Source organism: Leptonychotes weddellii, chromosome X, assembly GCF_054177405.1.
Source record: "Leptonychotes weddellii isolate Sample4059 chromosome X, ASM5417740v2, whole genome shotgun sequence".
NCBI classification, from domain to species: Eukaryota; Metazoa; Chordata; class Mammalia; order Carnivora; family Phocidae; genus Leptonychotes; species Leptonychotes weddellii.
The window spans coordinates 43,131,159-43,148,244 of NC_138385.1; the positions used below are offsets into that span (position 1 = coordinate 43,131,159).

Genomic DNA, 17,086 nt, shown 5'->3' on the forward strand with positions numbered 1-17,086 from the left:
AGTAATGAATTCAAAGAGGAAATAAAAAAATACTGAGACAAATGAAAATGAAAATGCAACAACCTAAAATCTGTAAGATGTGGCAAAAGCAGTTTATAGCAATACAAACTTATCTCAAGAACCAAAAAAATCCTGGGCGCCTGGGTGGCTCAGATGGTTAAGCGTCTGCCTTCGGCTCAGGTCATGGTCCCAGGGTCCTGGGATCGAGTCCCGCATCGGGCTCCCTGCTCCTTGGGAGCCTGCTTCTCCCTCTGCCTCTCTCTCTCTGTCTCTCATGAATAAATAAATAAAATCTTTAAAAAAAAAAAAAAAAACCAAAAAAATCCCACATAAATGATTTAATTTTACAACTAAAGGAACTAGGAAAAAAAGAACAAAGGCCAAAGTTGGTAGAAAAAAGGAAATACTAAAGATCAGAGTGGAAATAAATGAAATAAAGGCTTTGAAAGAACAGTAGAAAATGTCAGTGAAACTAAAAGCTGTTTCTTTGAAAAGACAAAATTGACAAACCATAACTGGACTCAGCAAGAAAAAAAGAGAGAAGGCTTAAAATAAATGAAATCAGAAATGAAAGAGAAGTTACAACTGATACTACAGAAATAGTAAAGATCTAAATATTATGAACACTTACATGCCAACAAACTGCACAAAACATTAGAAATGGATAAATGCCTAGAAAACAATCATCCAAAACCCAAATAATGAAGAATCAGAAAAGCTGAATAGACTAATTACTAGCAAGGAAATCGAATCAGTAATAAAAAACTTCCTAATAAATGAAAGTTCGAAACCAGACAGCTCTACTGGTGAATTCTTCCAATCAAAGATTTAATACCTATTCTTCCAAAAAAATCGAAAAGGAGGGAACACTTCCAAATTCATCTTATGAAGCCAGCATTACCCTGGGACTGAAACCAGACAAGGACACTACAAAAAAAAAAAAAAAAAGGCCAGGAAGGAAGGAAGGGAGGAGATGACGACAAAGACAGAGAGAGAGAGAATGAAGATCACGACGAAGAAAATGATTATAGTCCAGTATCCCTGATGAATACAGATGCAAAAATCCTTAACAAAATATTAGCAAACCAAATTAACAATACATTAAAAAGATCATACACCATGATCAAGTGGGATTTATTCCAAACATGAAAGGATGGTTCAACATCTACAAATCAATCAATGCGATATACCACATTAACAAAATTAAGGATAAAAATCTTATGATCATCCTGATAGATGCAGAAAAAGTATTGACAAAATTCAACATCTATTTATGATTTAAAAAACTCTCAAAAAAGTGGGTATAGACAGAACATACCTCAACATTATAAAGGCCATATAGGAAAAACATGCAGCAAACATCATAGTCAATGGAAAAAGCTCAGTGTTTCCTTTAAGATCAAGAACAAGACAGGAATGCCCACTCTTGCCACTTCTATTCAACATGGTTTTAGCAACTCTAACTATGACAATTAGACAAGAAAAATAAATAAAAAGTATCTAAATACAAAAGGAAGATGTAAAACTGTCACTATTTGCAGATGACATGATTATATATAGAGAAAATCCTAGACTCCACCAAAATACTCTTAGAAATAGTAAAAGATTCAGAAAAATGGCAAAATATAAAATCAATATATAGAAATTGGTTGCTTTTCTATACACTAATAAGGAACTATCAGAAAGAAAAAATTAAGACAATCCCATTTACAATGTCATCAAAAAAGAGTAAAAGACCTAGGAATAAATTTAAACAAGGAGGTGAAAGACCTATATACTAAAAACTGTAAGACACTGATGAATAATTTGAAGAAGACACAAATAAATGGAAAAGTATCCCATGCTCATGGGTTAGAAGTATTAATAATATTAAAACTACCCAAAGAAATCTACAAATTCAATGCAATCCCTATCAAAATTGCGATGGCATTTTTCACACAAATAGAACAAACAATCCTAAAATATGTATGGAACCACAAAAGACTCAGAATAGCCAAAGCAATCTTGAGAAAGAACAAAGCTAGAGGTATCATGCTCCCTGGTTTGAAACTATACTACAAAGCTGTAGTAATCAAAAGAGTATGGTTTTGGCATAAACACAGACCAAGAGATCAACTGAACAGAACAGGCAGCCCAGAAATAAAGCCATGCATATATAGTCAATTAATTTATGACAAAGGAGGCAAGAATATACAATGGGGAAAGGACAGTCTTTTCAATAAATAGTGTTGGGAAAACTGGACAGCCACAGGCAAAAGAATGAAACTAGACCACTATCTTACACCATACACAAAAATTAACTCAAAATGAATTAAAGACTTGAATGTAAGACCAGAAACCATAAAACTCCTAGAATAAAACATAGGCAGTAAGCTCCTTGACACTGTTGTTGGCAGTATTTTTTTTAAGATTTATTTATTTAAGTAATCTCTACACCCAACGTGGGGCTCAAACTCACGACCCCAAGATCAAGAGTAGCACGCTCTTCTGACTGAGTCAGCCAGACACTCAAGCAATATTTTTTTTATATGACTCCAAAGTCAATGGGAACAAAAACAGAAATAAGCAAATGGGACTGCATCTAACTAAAAGCCTTCTGCACAGCATAGGAAATCATCAACAGAGTGAAAAGGCAACCTACAGTATGGGAGAAAATATTTATAAACCATATATTTGATAAGGGATTAATATCCAAAATATGTAAGCAACTCCTATAATTCAATAGCAGAAAATCAAACACACTGATTAAAAAATGGGCAAAGGACTTAAATATTTACTCCAAAGAATCCAAATGATTAACAGGTACATGAAAAGATACTCAACATCACATACCAGGGAAATTAAAATCAAAATTATAATGAGATCACCTCATATCTGTTAGGATGGCCATTATAAATACAAAAAATATATTTAAGAAAAAACAAAATATAATAAGTGTTGGCAAGGATGTGGAAAAACTGGAACCCCGGAACAATTATAATGGGGATGTAATAGTGTAGCCACTAGGGAAACAGTATGGAAATTCCTCAAATAATTAAAATCAGAACTATCATATATCCAGCAATCCCAATTCTGTGTATATATACAAAATAAGTGAAATCTGGATCTTGAAAAGATCTCTGCACTCATCAAAAGATAAAGTGAATGGTGGCTGCTAGGTGCTAAGATGAGAAGGAAATCTGGAGTTGTTGCTTAATGGCTATAAAATTTCATTCGTGCAAGATGAAAAGTTCCAGAGATCAACATTGTGCTCTTAGTTAATACTGTACTATTCGCTTAAAATCTGTTAACAGGTAAGATCTCATGTTATATGTTTTTACCACAATAATTTTTTTTTAAAGAAAATCATATAGAACAGAGCTGTTCTCTGGGGCGCCTGGGTGGCTCAGTCGTTAAGCGTCTGCCTTCAGCTCAGGTCATGATCCCGGGGTCCTAGGATCGAGCCTCACATCAGGCTCCTTGCTCTGCGGGGGGCCTGCTTCTCCCTCTCCCACTCCCCCTGCTTGTGTTCCCTCTCTCGCTGTGTCTCTCTCTGTCAAATAAATAAAAAATTTTAAAAAAAAAGAACAGAGCTGTTCTCTGCAAGCATATTGATTCATTCCTACTTTGAACAGAGAAATTACTTTTCTTTCTTTTTTTTTTTTTTTTACAATAAGAGGTGTTCTCTTCCAGCTACTAGAGAGGAGAGAGATTATATTCAAGTCTTTAGAAAAGGTGGAATCAGGAGAGAAAGAGAGATTGAGATCTTGTTTACATCAAATACTTAACAGAGCAGCATGCAAAATCACCATGGAATATCAGAAAACATTTGTGGATGGGTGTCAAAAAATTTAATAATTTACTATTTTATTTTATATACCAATCAATAAAATATGCATAGGCAATTAAGAACATCTTTACCAAGTGTATCTTAAAATACTTTTAAAATACATAAAAACAGTACTGTCCAAGGTAGCATAAGAAGCCACTTTTGAATGAAGAAAGAGGATAAAGATAAGATCCCTGACATTGTGTATCTTAAAACAATCATCAATAGAAGAAAATTTAAGAGAAAATGATGAGATATCATTAGATAATGATATCCTTAAAAAGTCATAAAATCAAACTCCAGACTAATCTTACAGTCCAATGGCAATGATCCTTTGTGTGTGTGTGTGTGTGTGTGTGTGTGTGTGTGTTATCTGGATTTCCATTAAACCTTTTTTTCCCCCTCAATGTGGTACTTCAAATGTATTCCAACATACGTTCCTGACAGTTGTAGTTGTAAAACATCTTGCTTGCTGGGCTGGCCTTCCTTTGTTGAATAAATGTTTTTTAAAAATATTTAGAGCAGGCGCCTGGGTGGCTCAGATGATTAAGCGTCTGCCTTCGGCTCAGGTCATGATCCCGGGGTCCTGGGATGGAGTCCCACATCGGGCTCCCTGCTCCCTGGGGAGCCTGCTTCTCCCTCTGCCTCTCTCTCTCTCTCTTTCTGTCTCTCATGAATAAACAAATAAAATCTTTTAAAAAATGTTTAGAGTAAGAAACCATTCATGTTGAAAATGTGAAATGTCTTCTTTAATGGATAATTAAGCATTACCCTATCTATGTAAAGTACATATATTTTTTAATGTAAACTTTTAAGTAGGATTTAAACCAGCCTTGCAGACAGACTCAAAATAAGAGGCAGGATGGGGAAAGAATGCACAAAATTTTTTTCTTCTGTCTAATAAAAAAATCTTTTGTCACTGTAATTTTAGAATAATGATTAGCCTTTAGAGTGATACAGGTACTGGAGCAATTGATAGCATTTTATAAATTTTATCATTACATTCTTTATTCCACATCTATGCCTCATTTGCTGGGTGGAATTCTGTTGATCATTAAGTATTTGTTAAATCAGCCCCATTATGAAGATGTAAGAGAGTGGGAAGGATAGCACCTTTATAAAAAATCTACGAACTAGAGCAATATGTAATACAAAGGATCATGAAACTAAATGTTCCCAATTATGTGTGGGCCAAAAAATATACAATTTTTATACCAACTGTTCTCTGAGATGTAATTATTTTTAGTTTATATGAAAAATAGACCTCAAAAACAGCTGACATATTTTTTCAAGTCCCCAGGAGATTTTTAATTATTGTTTTTCTACAACACCAAATCTCATTTTGCAATGGACAGTAGATGTAGGAGCACCCTCTTACCCAATCTAAGCTTCATGGACCAGATTCCTCTAAGTGTCTTTACTGCGCTAATATGCTCTTAGGCAGGAAAGCCCATGATTTATAAAACCTTTAGCCCCACATCAAGTTTAATGAATTCCTAGCATCCTTTGTCCTCTACCTAGCATCTCTGACCTCTATTTAGGACTTTTTCCTTAGCCCAGACCCTGTTCCTGGGTCCCAGACTGTTTCTCAATTTCCTACACTATTGCTTCCTCTTCAACACTGAAACTTATGTGTCTAGACCAATGATATTAACCTATATTCCCTGCCTTATTTAAAGTTGTCCACTGGTCTAGCTGGATTACTACTGACCTGGTCTCCTTCACCAATGATTCCATTATGTCTATACTTCTCCTTTCTTGTTGCAAAAATTATATATATATATAATCAGCTAACCAAAAAATATGAATGCGTTTAATGTTAAAGTAGCAAGTCCAGTTTAAAAGAAACCAGAAGTCAGGAAACTAAGCAAAAACACAGTGGGTCATACATATATACTCAGAACCTATATAATTTCTAACTTTTAATTCTTTAAATTATAAGCCCTGTATGTTCTTGAGTATCAGTGATACACTGCCATATTGGAAAACTGAGGATTTATCTGTAAAATTACATAAATGTAAAAGGAAAATTCCCCAAACAGATTTTAGAATTCTTAATACTGAAATGAAAATTCATGATGCAACTATTAGGTTTCTGTGTAGAATAATCACCAAACATCCTGTAAAATTACACCTGTATTTATTCCAATGATACTCATCAGTAATATAACAAACTAAGAACTCTCTATTCAAATTTCATTTTCCAGTTCTTCCAAGTTTCTCAATTAAACTGACAGTAAATAATAGGGAAAGTCAGCAACTAGGACAGATGCTACATAATTGGAATCAATAATTTCCTATACTCTGTGATTTGAGTACTACTCTAAGGTCTTACCTGCCTTTACCTTTACCTACCCAGAAATACCCAATATTATTCCACTCAATAGTTAGTAACATCAGAAGAATTATTTCCAAAGGGTCACTGTACTGCCTAGGCTTTTCCAGCAAACCATCTCACATTTCTTCCCATTTGATTTTTAAGATCTTCTTTATTTATTTGAGAGAGGGGGCACAAGCAGAGCGAGGGGCAGAGTGAGAGAGAGAGAGAGAGAGAAGCAGACTCCCTACTGAGCAGGGAGCCCTACAGAGACTGGAGACTCAAAGCTCAATCCCAGGAGCCAGGAATCATGACTTGAGCCACCCAGGTGCCCTTCATTTGATTTTTACATTAGGAAATCTGCACTCAAAAAGAAGCAGGTTCAGGGTCTGAAGTGATAGAATATTTTCAATCTAAGTGAATTTCATCAGGTGTGGAAATATTATAGTAAAACTACACCCTCAGTGACTACAGGCAGCAGCATGGATCTCCAGTGAGAGCACTGACAATAAAACAAGTCCACGCAGAACATTTCCTCAGCATGGACTGTTTTCCCTAGCAGGGCTCTCTGATATTACCAAACGCAGAAAACGTCAATGTATCATGTTTTTCTTTAGTTTTGATCTAATTTAGGTAAATCCTTTCAAGAATGAAGTGAGAAATAAAAACCCAATAAATAAAACACAATACAAGATGTTTATTTGGTTCATTCCCTTACCTTATTCCTGTCTTTACTCAAATGTCACTACAAGGCCTATACTGACCATCCTATTTCAAATTGCAACCGTCATCCCTGGTACTCCCTACTCTACTTCTGTTATTTTCACCATAGCATTTACACCTGGGATTTCATCTAGCTAGTGAGTGATGTGTGTATATATATATGTATACGTGTCTGTGTGTGTATGGATATGGATATATACGTGTGTATTCTTCACTATAATGTACTCACATAAGCTGCTACAACAATGCCTGGAACATAGTAGACACCCAAATATATGTTATTTTAACTATATTAAACTCTAATACATTGCCATGATTATCATCAAGGAATCTACTTCAGTGTTACCTACATCCTGGCAGTATGTCAGGGATATTAAAGGATTTCAGTGACTTACCTCATTCTCTATGATATTAAGGGCTTCCACATTTGAAAATGACACCCTGATAAATTATATGCTTTTCTCAAAAGTTTTAAATTAACTCCATTCAGATTTAGAAGATATTAGTGCTTCACTGCAAAGACATGCTTTTTCTTACTACCCAGAAGCAATTCCTTTTCCAAGATGATAGTTATCACTTATTTATGCTGAATAAATTATTTTCAAATTTTAGCATATATTTATAGCTTTATTTCTAGGACACCAGAAAGAAGTGAACTATGATCAGTGTTCAATTAGAAATGATCAAGCACTACTTTTGTACTATTTTCCAAAATTAACTTCCTTAATTATCCCAAATTATGACTGAAAATGATTTACATTTGGTGAACAAATATTAAAATTAACAGTATTTCATATTATTTTGAATACAGCTACAAATTTCTTTCCTAACAAGAGTTTTATACAACTTTCATTCCTTCCCTTACCTTTCATTTAACCAAGAAGAGAAGTTACTCTATTACTTGCTATTTATCAAAGCTTAATTAAACACTTCTTTCTATTGTATGTATTTGCTAAATGGGATATGAGAGAATTTGAGACTTTTAGGGGATGGAGAGAAGAGAGAATAAAATGTAAATATTATGAGTTTCACTTTAGGTAATTAAATTTGAAAAGATGAGATGAAATAGCGATACTTCCTAGGTATCTGGAAAATAAGACCAGAAGGCAGATGAGAAGTCTAGATCAAAGATATAAATTTAGGAGCACCCACATAAGGTTGATAATATGAGTTCAACACAGCAAGCAAATTTTAGCAGGAAAACAGGGCCTCAAATGAAAACTCAGAATTAGGCAAAATTATTGGGGCAGGAAGATGGAAAAGTAGAAAATAGAAGCAGGGTACAGATAGGTAAAAAGCACAAGAGTTTCAAGAAAGAATGGGTAGTAGGTGGTATCAAAGGCCAAAAAGAGTTTGAAGAAGATGACATTTAAGAAAAGGACTTCACATTTGGACTCAAAGATAAAGGTAATAGATACCCTTGGAAAAGGCTAATTACATGTACAGAAATTATGTCATCTAGTATTGAAATATTCTCTATTCTACATGGCTATACTATTATTAGACATTGTATGGTACATGCTGGATGAGTGGTTTTTGCAAACACACCCTGAATGCCCCCTGTTAACCACTATCTTGAGAATGTACAGATCCTACCCTCCCCCTCTATATTCCCATTCAGCAGGATATGAAAAGAAATGTGTTGTTCAATGTTCAGGGCCAAGGGCTCTGGGTATGGCCAACCCAGAGTGTCTCCTTTGTAATGAAGAATGTCTGGATGGCAGGCCTTGATCTCCTTGGAACACTGGCCATGCAAGGAGGGAAAAGACTACAGACAGTTTCTAGGCTGTTTGCTATACTATAAAAGCTTGCTGCATGTGGATTCCACCAGTAGATGCTTTGTTGTCTACCACTCCTGGACTCCCTGTAAGAAAGTTCCCCCAATAAAACTATCCCTTGATCTCTGTCTCCAGGTCATATTTCTGGTCTTGCTGGGTCATCACCCACCCTCCTTGGCTTAGAGTTGGCCAAAGTATGGCGATATAGACATTGGTTGAGAATAAAAGTCAGTCCAATATATAAATTACATAATGTATGCTGTGCAGCTCTGTTAGAATTAAGGAATTAAGGAAAATATAATTAGTTAAGTTAGAGTCTAACATATCAAATTTTCTATAGGGAGTTTTGTGATTAAATATAAACTGATACATGAAGTCTCTAATGTTTTAATTCTTAAAATGAAAATATCACATATTATGTTTAACTTAAGTTAGTAAAGAAAATATCTTTTAAAAAGACCGACAGTTGATGATGAGTTTAACTACTATTATGGGTATAAATTAATCACCACTTTGGAAAACCATTTGGCATTATTATTGAAGGTGAACCTATGTATGTAACCTATGAAGTGGCAATTCCATATACCAAACAGAAATGCATGCATATGTATACAAAAACAGACATACAAATGTATTCACAACAAAAACACAAATGTCTGCCAATATTTGAATGAGTAAGTTAATTTTGATATATTCATATAATGGTATACTCTAGAGCAGGGGTTGGCAAACTATGGCCCATGGGCCAAATCTAGCTGGCAGCCTATTTTTGCAAATAATGTTTTATTGGAATACAACCATACTCACTTATTTACATATTTTCTATGGCTGCTTTTGCATTACAAAAGTCAAACTGAGTAGCTGTGACAGGTTGTGTAAAATGGGCAAAGCCTAAAATATTTACTCTGCCCCTTTACAGTAGATGTTTGCTGACCCAGGCTGTAGAATAAAATGACAAACTACAGTTACGTTCAAAATTGTGAATGACTGGGGCACCTGGGTGGGCTCTGTCGGTTAAGTGTCTGCCTTCGGGTCAGGTCATGATCCCAGGGTCCTGGGATCGAGCCCCACATCGGGCTCCCTGCTCAGCGGGAGTCTGCTTCTCCCTCACCTTCTGTGCTCTCTCTCTCTTTCTCTCAAATAAATAAATAAATCTTTAAAAAAAATTGTGAATGACTCACAAACATGGGGTTGAGTAGAAGAGGCCAGATACAGAAAAGTAGATACTCTATGATTCAATTCATATAAAGTTCAGAAACAGGCAGTACTAAACTATAGTGCTCCAAGTCAAAGTAGTAGTTACCTTTGGGGAGGTGGAAGGCAATACTAATTGGGAGAACTGGTAATGTTCTATTTTTTAAATTGAGTGTTTGTTACATGGGTGAATTCACTAATTCATTGAACTGTATGCTTATGATTTGTGCACTTTTCTGTGTCCCATACTCCTTCAATAAATGAGCTTTGAAGGATTATATGCCAAATTATTAATAGTAGTTACCCTTAGAGTATAGGATGGGAAGAATGAGATTTTATTTTTAATGTATGTGCTTCCATATCTTTTTAACTTTTTTTTAAAGATTTTATTTATTTATCTGAGAGAAAGTATGAGAGAGAGAGATCACAAGCAGGGGGAGGGGTAGAGGGAGCAAACTCCCCACTGAGCAGGGAGCCTGATGCGGAACTCAATCAGAGGACCCTGGGATCATAACCTGAGCCAAAGGCAGACACCTAACCAACTCAGCCAGCCAGGTGCCCTCTTTTTAACTTTGTGAACAAGGCTATTACTTTAGAAATATGAAAACAAAGTAATAAAAGGATATGTATTATTAAATATCTTCATCATGATATGGCTCTATATTTTTATCAACAGGATTTAATACATTGTGGGCACTGAGTGGTAACAGGATGTCAGAAACTAAATGCTTACATCACTCAATATCTCTAAGTTTTGTGCACCAATAATACAAAATACATTTTATACCTATTACTCTTTATGCTTTATCTAAAAGTTTCATAATCTTATGAACCCTTCTCACGTATTTTTAAAATACGATCTTAATTATTTTTGTCAGATTACAGCTGCTCCCTTATCTTTAGTAATACTGTGCATTTAACATGATGGTCTTAACTGTCCCCTTAAGCTAATTCTCTTCCTTTTCAAAGAGATAAAAGACTTCAGGAATTGAAAATGACATTTCAAAATAGTCGTAGCATCTACCAATTGTTGCTTAAAGTAAAGATTTAAGAAAGAAATATTTCTGCATGATTTAATGATTGCTTGCTGTAGCAAAGTTCTTTTGTCTGGTCTCTAATACAACCCTCTACACTGTCTTGTTCAATATGCAACAAAACAATGATGTAGAGTTTTTGACAAAGAGCCCATCTCCCTATTGGGGTGGCATTACAGGATAATAGCTGTCTAAGCTGTATAATTCAAAGAGATATATTTTAATATTAAAATATCTGTTAATCAGTTTTTAAAGCTACAATGTTCAAAACTCAGTACAATATGTAAAACATTCCTTTACCAAAGGGAGTGACTAATCTTCTGTACAGCTTTGATAAGTTACAAGAAATAGGTTTATCTCAGAAGACTGGTTATGATTAATATGCAGTTCATAAAGCTCCTTAGCTCTGTATGGTCTCTCTCTAACTGAATCTAATAAAGACAGGTCACGCATTTTTCATACTCCTTTTTCACTGATGACAGATCTCTAATAGGATTTATATGCATTTGATATTAATTGTATCGGAGACTGCACCAACTGCAATCGTTCTTCATTTTTTTGCCTTTTAAAAGCTATACATAAATTACAAAGTTTCCATTTTTGTTTGACTGCAGCCCTCACTAGCTATCAACCATGTCAATGATAGAAAGATAGAAAAAGATTAAGAACCATCTCACCTAGTTCACTGAAATACCAGAAGATACCAAAGGCTATAAACCCAGGTTTGAGAGCTGTTTGAGCTATCCTCTCCTTTGTGTCAGAAGAGCTCAAGTATATAACATCAGTAAAAACCTTGCACTCTGAATTGGAAAGGAAAGGACATGCTTTTAATAACCATCTCACAGAGGGGTGCTGGCAGTAACCCATTGTTCTGATGAAATATTGCTTTTCTAACCATCTACAGAGACAACACAGGAAATGTAAATATGAGATAGTGCTACCTCGAATGAAAAAACAAATGTCCTGGGGACTCAATCTAAAATAGTCCTTAATTTCAGCTCTGAACTCAAAAGAGGCTTCACTTGTATCTGGGGGAAAAGAACTGTATCTTGCAAGACAATTCAAATTATAATTGCAGTTAAGAGAAGTGGACAATTCTATTTTCATATCCTATATTCTGCACTATGACATAAATAGCGAAAAATTTCATTCTGCAAAAGAGCATAGCAAGGGATTTGGGAAACTAATGAAACACTGCTTTATGCTCTATCAAAACACTTGGCTATTAGTGAATAAAATCCAGTTGAAAAAAAAAAGTAGGTCACAATTGTAATGATTTTCTTTAGTTGAAACAGACTACATACAAATTCAGAACATAAATGTCTCTCATACATATAGGAATTTAAAAAACAGCCCATTGGGGCGCCTGGGTGGCTCAGTCGGTTAAGCGTCTGCCTTCGGCTCAGGTCATAATCCCAGGGTCCTGGGATTGAGCCCCACATCAGGCTCCCTGCTCGGCAGAGAGCCTGCTTCTCCCTCTCCCTCTGTCCCTCCCCCCAGCTCGTGATCTCTCTCTCTGTCAAATAAATAAATAAAATCTTTAAAATAAATAAATAAATAAAAAAACAGCCCACAAAGAACTCTGTATGCCTGACTAAATTTACAGGATTACCTCATGGTTATATACATATATAATTTTTGTCCTTCAATTAAGAAAGGTTACTTTTTAAGTGAAACACACAAGAAAAAAAGGACACAAATACAAAAGTCTAACTAAAGAAAGGCAACCAAACACACCTCATCCATCTATAAAAGCTATTGTTAGGGACTTCTGCTTCTGGACATAAAGGAGTAACTGGTACTAGGCCAGCTCTCCATCTGTAAACAACTAGAAAATTGGACAAAATATATGAAACAACTGCTTTCAAACACTGGACAACCAGCAGCACAGGGCTGTGATCCCCGAAAAAAAGGAAACAAACTAAGTAAGCCCTACAGTCAACCCAAAGTGTGTATGAAGGCACTTTCCACATTATAGTTCAGGAAGGGGGAAATTATGCAGAGTACTGCAGTCTCACAGAGCTAAAGAAAGAGAGATGGTATCAACCACACTTCAATTACAAACAGAAAGAAAGAGAGGTGGGGAAATGAGGGAGACTGAGACAGCTTAGATTTATGGGGCACAGTACCAGAGAAAAGGAATCCCCACAGAAAAATAGTTCCAAACATCCACAGTGCAGCCTCCCTGAGTTTTTGCCTGACTACTAATCTGCACATGCATAGGGGAGACTTGATGAGGATGGGCCTAGAACACTCTCAGAGAAGAATGACTACCAGAAAAGAACAAACTTAACACCTACCAGAGATCACACAAGGCTGAGAAATTCTGATCAGCCAAAGTGCAGAGACTTCCTTGAGTATTCAGACCAGAGAAAGCCCAATGAACCCCAAACAGGATAAACATAAAAATAACCCTGAGGTACATAATTACATTGTTGGAAACCAATGATAAAGAATAAAATCCTAATAGTAGCCAGAGAAAAAGACACGTTACACAAAGGGGAACAGAGTTTATTAATGATTTTATTTTAGTTTATTTTTAGAGAGAGAGAGCACACCTGAGCGGGAAAGGGCAGAGGGAGAGGGAGGGGGAATCTCAAGAAGACTCTGCACTGAGCGCGGAGCCCAATGCAGGACTCAATCCCAGGACACTGAGATCAGGACCTGAGCCAAAACCAAGAGTCGGAGGTTTAACCGACTGCGCCACCCAGGTGCCCAAAGAAGAACAGAGTTTAAAATGATTGTTGACTTCTCATCAGAAACAGTAGAAGCCATAAAAAAATATTTAAACTGCTAAAAGAAAACCAGAAAAAACCCTGTCATTTTAGAATTCTGAATCACATAAAAATATCCTTCAAAAATAAAGGCAAAATAACTAATAGACAAACATAATCTGAAATAATCCAACTGAAGAAAACTTGCACTACAAGAAATGTTTAAAGGTAGCTCTTCAGGCTGAAGGAAACTGATATGAGATAAAAATTCAGATCTACATAAAGGAATAAAGAGTGCCAGAACTGTATGTGAAATAAAGTATGAGAATAGATAGCACACTATTTTTAGTTTATTTTCCTTAAAATATACTTGATCCTTTAAAGAAAAAAGGATACAATGTATGGTCAGACCTATACATATGTAAAGTAATATATATGATAATAATAACACAAAAGATGATGGAAAGGGATATAACTATGCTATTGTAAGGTTCTTATATAGGAAAGTATATAATATTACTTGAAGTTGTCATAGTTGCATATTGTAAACCCTACTGAAAACTAAAATAAACAGACATATTTAATAAGTCAAGAAAGGAGACAAAACGGAATAGTTAAAAAAAAATAACCCAAAAGAAGGCAGGAAGAAAGATAAAAGAAACAAAGGACAGATGGAATAGATAGAAAATAAGCAACAAGTCTGTAGAGATAAACAGTCATCAGACAGGATTAAAATATATCTATACCCAAATATATGCTATTAGAAACTCACTTTAAATATAAAGATACGGATAGGTTAAATGTAAAGGGACAGAAAAAAATGACGTATCATGGCAACAGTAAACATAAGAAAGCTGGAGTAGCTAAATAAATATCACACAAAGCAGACTTTAGGGCAAGGAATATTATCAAAGATAAAGAAGAACACTTCATTATTATGGAAGGGTAAATTAATAAGGAAGACAATCCTAAATACATGTATAATTAATAAAAGAATGTCGAAATACAAGAAGCAAAATCTGATAGAACTAAAAAAGAAATAGACAAATTAATTTTTATTCCATAATCAGAGTTGGTGATTTCAACATGCCTCTATCAATAACTGATAAAATAAGTACACGGAAAATCATTAAGAATATAGAAGTCTCTAAAAACACTATTAATTGCATGGAGTACTGGGTATTATACGCAAACAATGAATTATGGAATACTACATCAAAAACTAACATAACAATAAAATAAAATTTAAAAAAATTATAGTAAAAAATTAAAAAATAAAAACACTATTAATTGACTTCATCTGAATGTTTATGAACACTTTAGCCAACCATAAACTATATCTTCTTTTTCAATTGCACCTGGAACACTCAATAAAATAGACTATACGTCAAACTATAAAACTAGCCTTAATAAATTTAAAAGTAATTAAATAAAGCCATAATTACTCTTCCCTCAAATTTTCAATTATTGAGGTAGTAATGAAATAACCTGCCACCTATCAGGAACTACTACAGTAACAGAAGAAACAGCACAGAAGTCAGAGTTCATTTCAATAAAAGGACTAAGGACTACTGCTTTAAACCTTTTTTGAAATGGTAGGTTGAATGGCAGCCATCAAAAGGATATGTCCCCATTCTGACCCCAAGAACCTGTGAATGTGACCTTATTTGGAAAAGTGGTCCTTACAAATATAATTACATTAAGCATTTCAAAATGTTATCATCCTGGTTTATTCAGGTGAGTAGTACATCCACTGCAAAGAGTCCTTATAAAAGATACACAGGAGAGTCACACAGGAAAAAGGAAGAGACCATGTGAAGTGGGAACAAGAGATTAGAGTAATTTAGCCACAAGCCAGGGAATGTCTGGAGCTACCAGAAGCTGAAAGTCGCAAGGACAGATTCCCTCCCTAGAGCTTTGGTAGAGAGTATGACCTTACCAGTACCTTGATTTCAGATTTTTTTTTAACCTCTAGAACTGTGAGACAGTAAGTTTCTGTTGTTTTAAGCCACCAAGGTTGTGATAATTTATTATGGCAGTCCTAGGAAACTAATACAATCACATAGGTGAGAGTTTCTCTAAAGTCTATATATTAAAGAAAATCTGTTATATCATACGATTGGACCCATTTACACTCCTCTGGGCAGAAAATGAGTTTCAGGTACCTGGTACTATCAGACTATTTTTGAGAGGGGTAAGCAATTTAATTAGTGTAAAATGGCATTTCGTTATTTCAGTGTTCCAAGTGGAGTTGAACTGGTCTGGGCATCTAAACTACTGGACTTCTAACATCCCTGCCAACTCAAAATGTCTGTATTTCCATGATTTTTCACTTATCCTTTCAATACACCTTTACTGAGTGCCTACTTTGTGTCAGCCAGGCAATGTGACTAGCACTAAGGACACACATATGAAAAACTTACTGTGTTTCTACACCAACACAACTGTCTTACATCACCAGCTTTTCCCTATATCCCCTCAATACTTAAATATTTACTGTGAACTATACTATTTTTTGATACATTGTGTTATGTTATTTAAGTTCTTAGGAAAACACCATATACAGAGATGCACACACATATATACCTACACATGTATAATTTTTCTCTGAACTACATCGTAAATTTGGTGTGCATGAGATTCCATTTCTATCATACTAGTTTTATTGTGGCGAATTCAGTGTTTTTCCTATGAAAGTTCAGTAAATCTTTTCTAAAATTAGTCAAATGCACAAAATGACCCATGCATAAAATATACCTCAAGCCATACTCCCCCAATAGGGGATGGGATAATTTTTGCTCTTACATATTTACTTTTCTGACAAAGAAGGTAACTTATGGTATAGCTGGTAAAGACTAATGTTTCTGGTCAAAGAACAAAGATGATTTCAGTAAGGTATTAAATGCCTTATGTCAGGAATAGGTTGGAGGTAGAGAAAAATAAAATCCTGAGATATTAATTTCAATTATTATAATGTTCTCAGTCCCAATAACCCATCCTTAAGCAAAGCACAGCTTGGTAAGTAGAGGAATGTAACAGAAAAATAAAAAAGATGCATCTTGACACAGTGTAAAGATCAGAGACTTTGGTATCACACCTAGCTCTGACTCCTGATTCCATTCCACAAATTCTGAGACTTCAGGCAAGTTACTTTGTCACTCTAAGCTTCAGTTTCTTCATCTCTAAGAGAGCAAGAATTCTATCTACCTTATAGAGTTGTGAGGATTAACTGAGGTAAAGATAAATGTCTGATGAATAAGTACTCAAATATTCAAGTTATTTTCTAACTTCCCTAATAAAAATGGAACATAAAAGATATGAATGAGAGTTGGCAATTTAGTAGTAATTATCAAAAATGTTCAAATAGGTATACTTTCTGACCCAGAAATTTTGCTGCTTCTATCTAAAAGGGAAAAAATTAAACAAGTTCTCAAGATTGCATAAATAAGAATGTTTATTTTAGAATTACAATGGTTAAAAATTGAAAACAATCTAAATGTCTTTCAATAGTGAAATGG

At 34.9% G+C, this 17,086-nt stretch overlaps 1 protein-coding gene across 3 annotated transcripts in view; it reads right to left on the reverse strand.

Annotated features, from left to right (window-relative positions):
* Positions 1 to 17,086, reverse strand: part of LOC102749978 (protein diaphanous homolog 2-like) — a 234,900-nt gene that overhangs the window by 113,274 nt on the left and 104,540 nt on the right. The window lies entirely within an intron of this gene.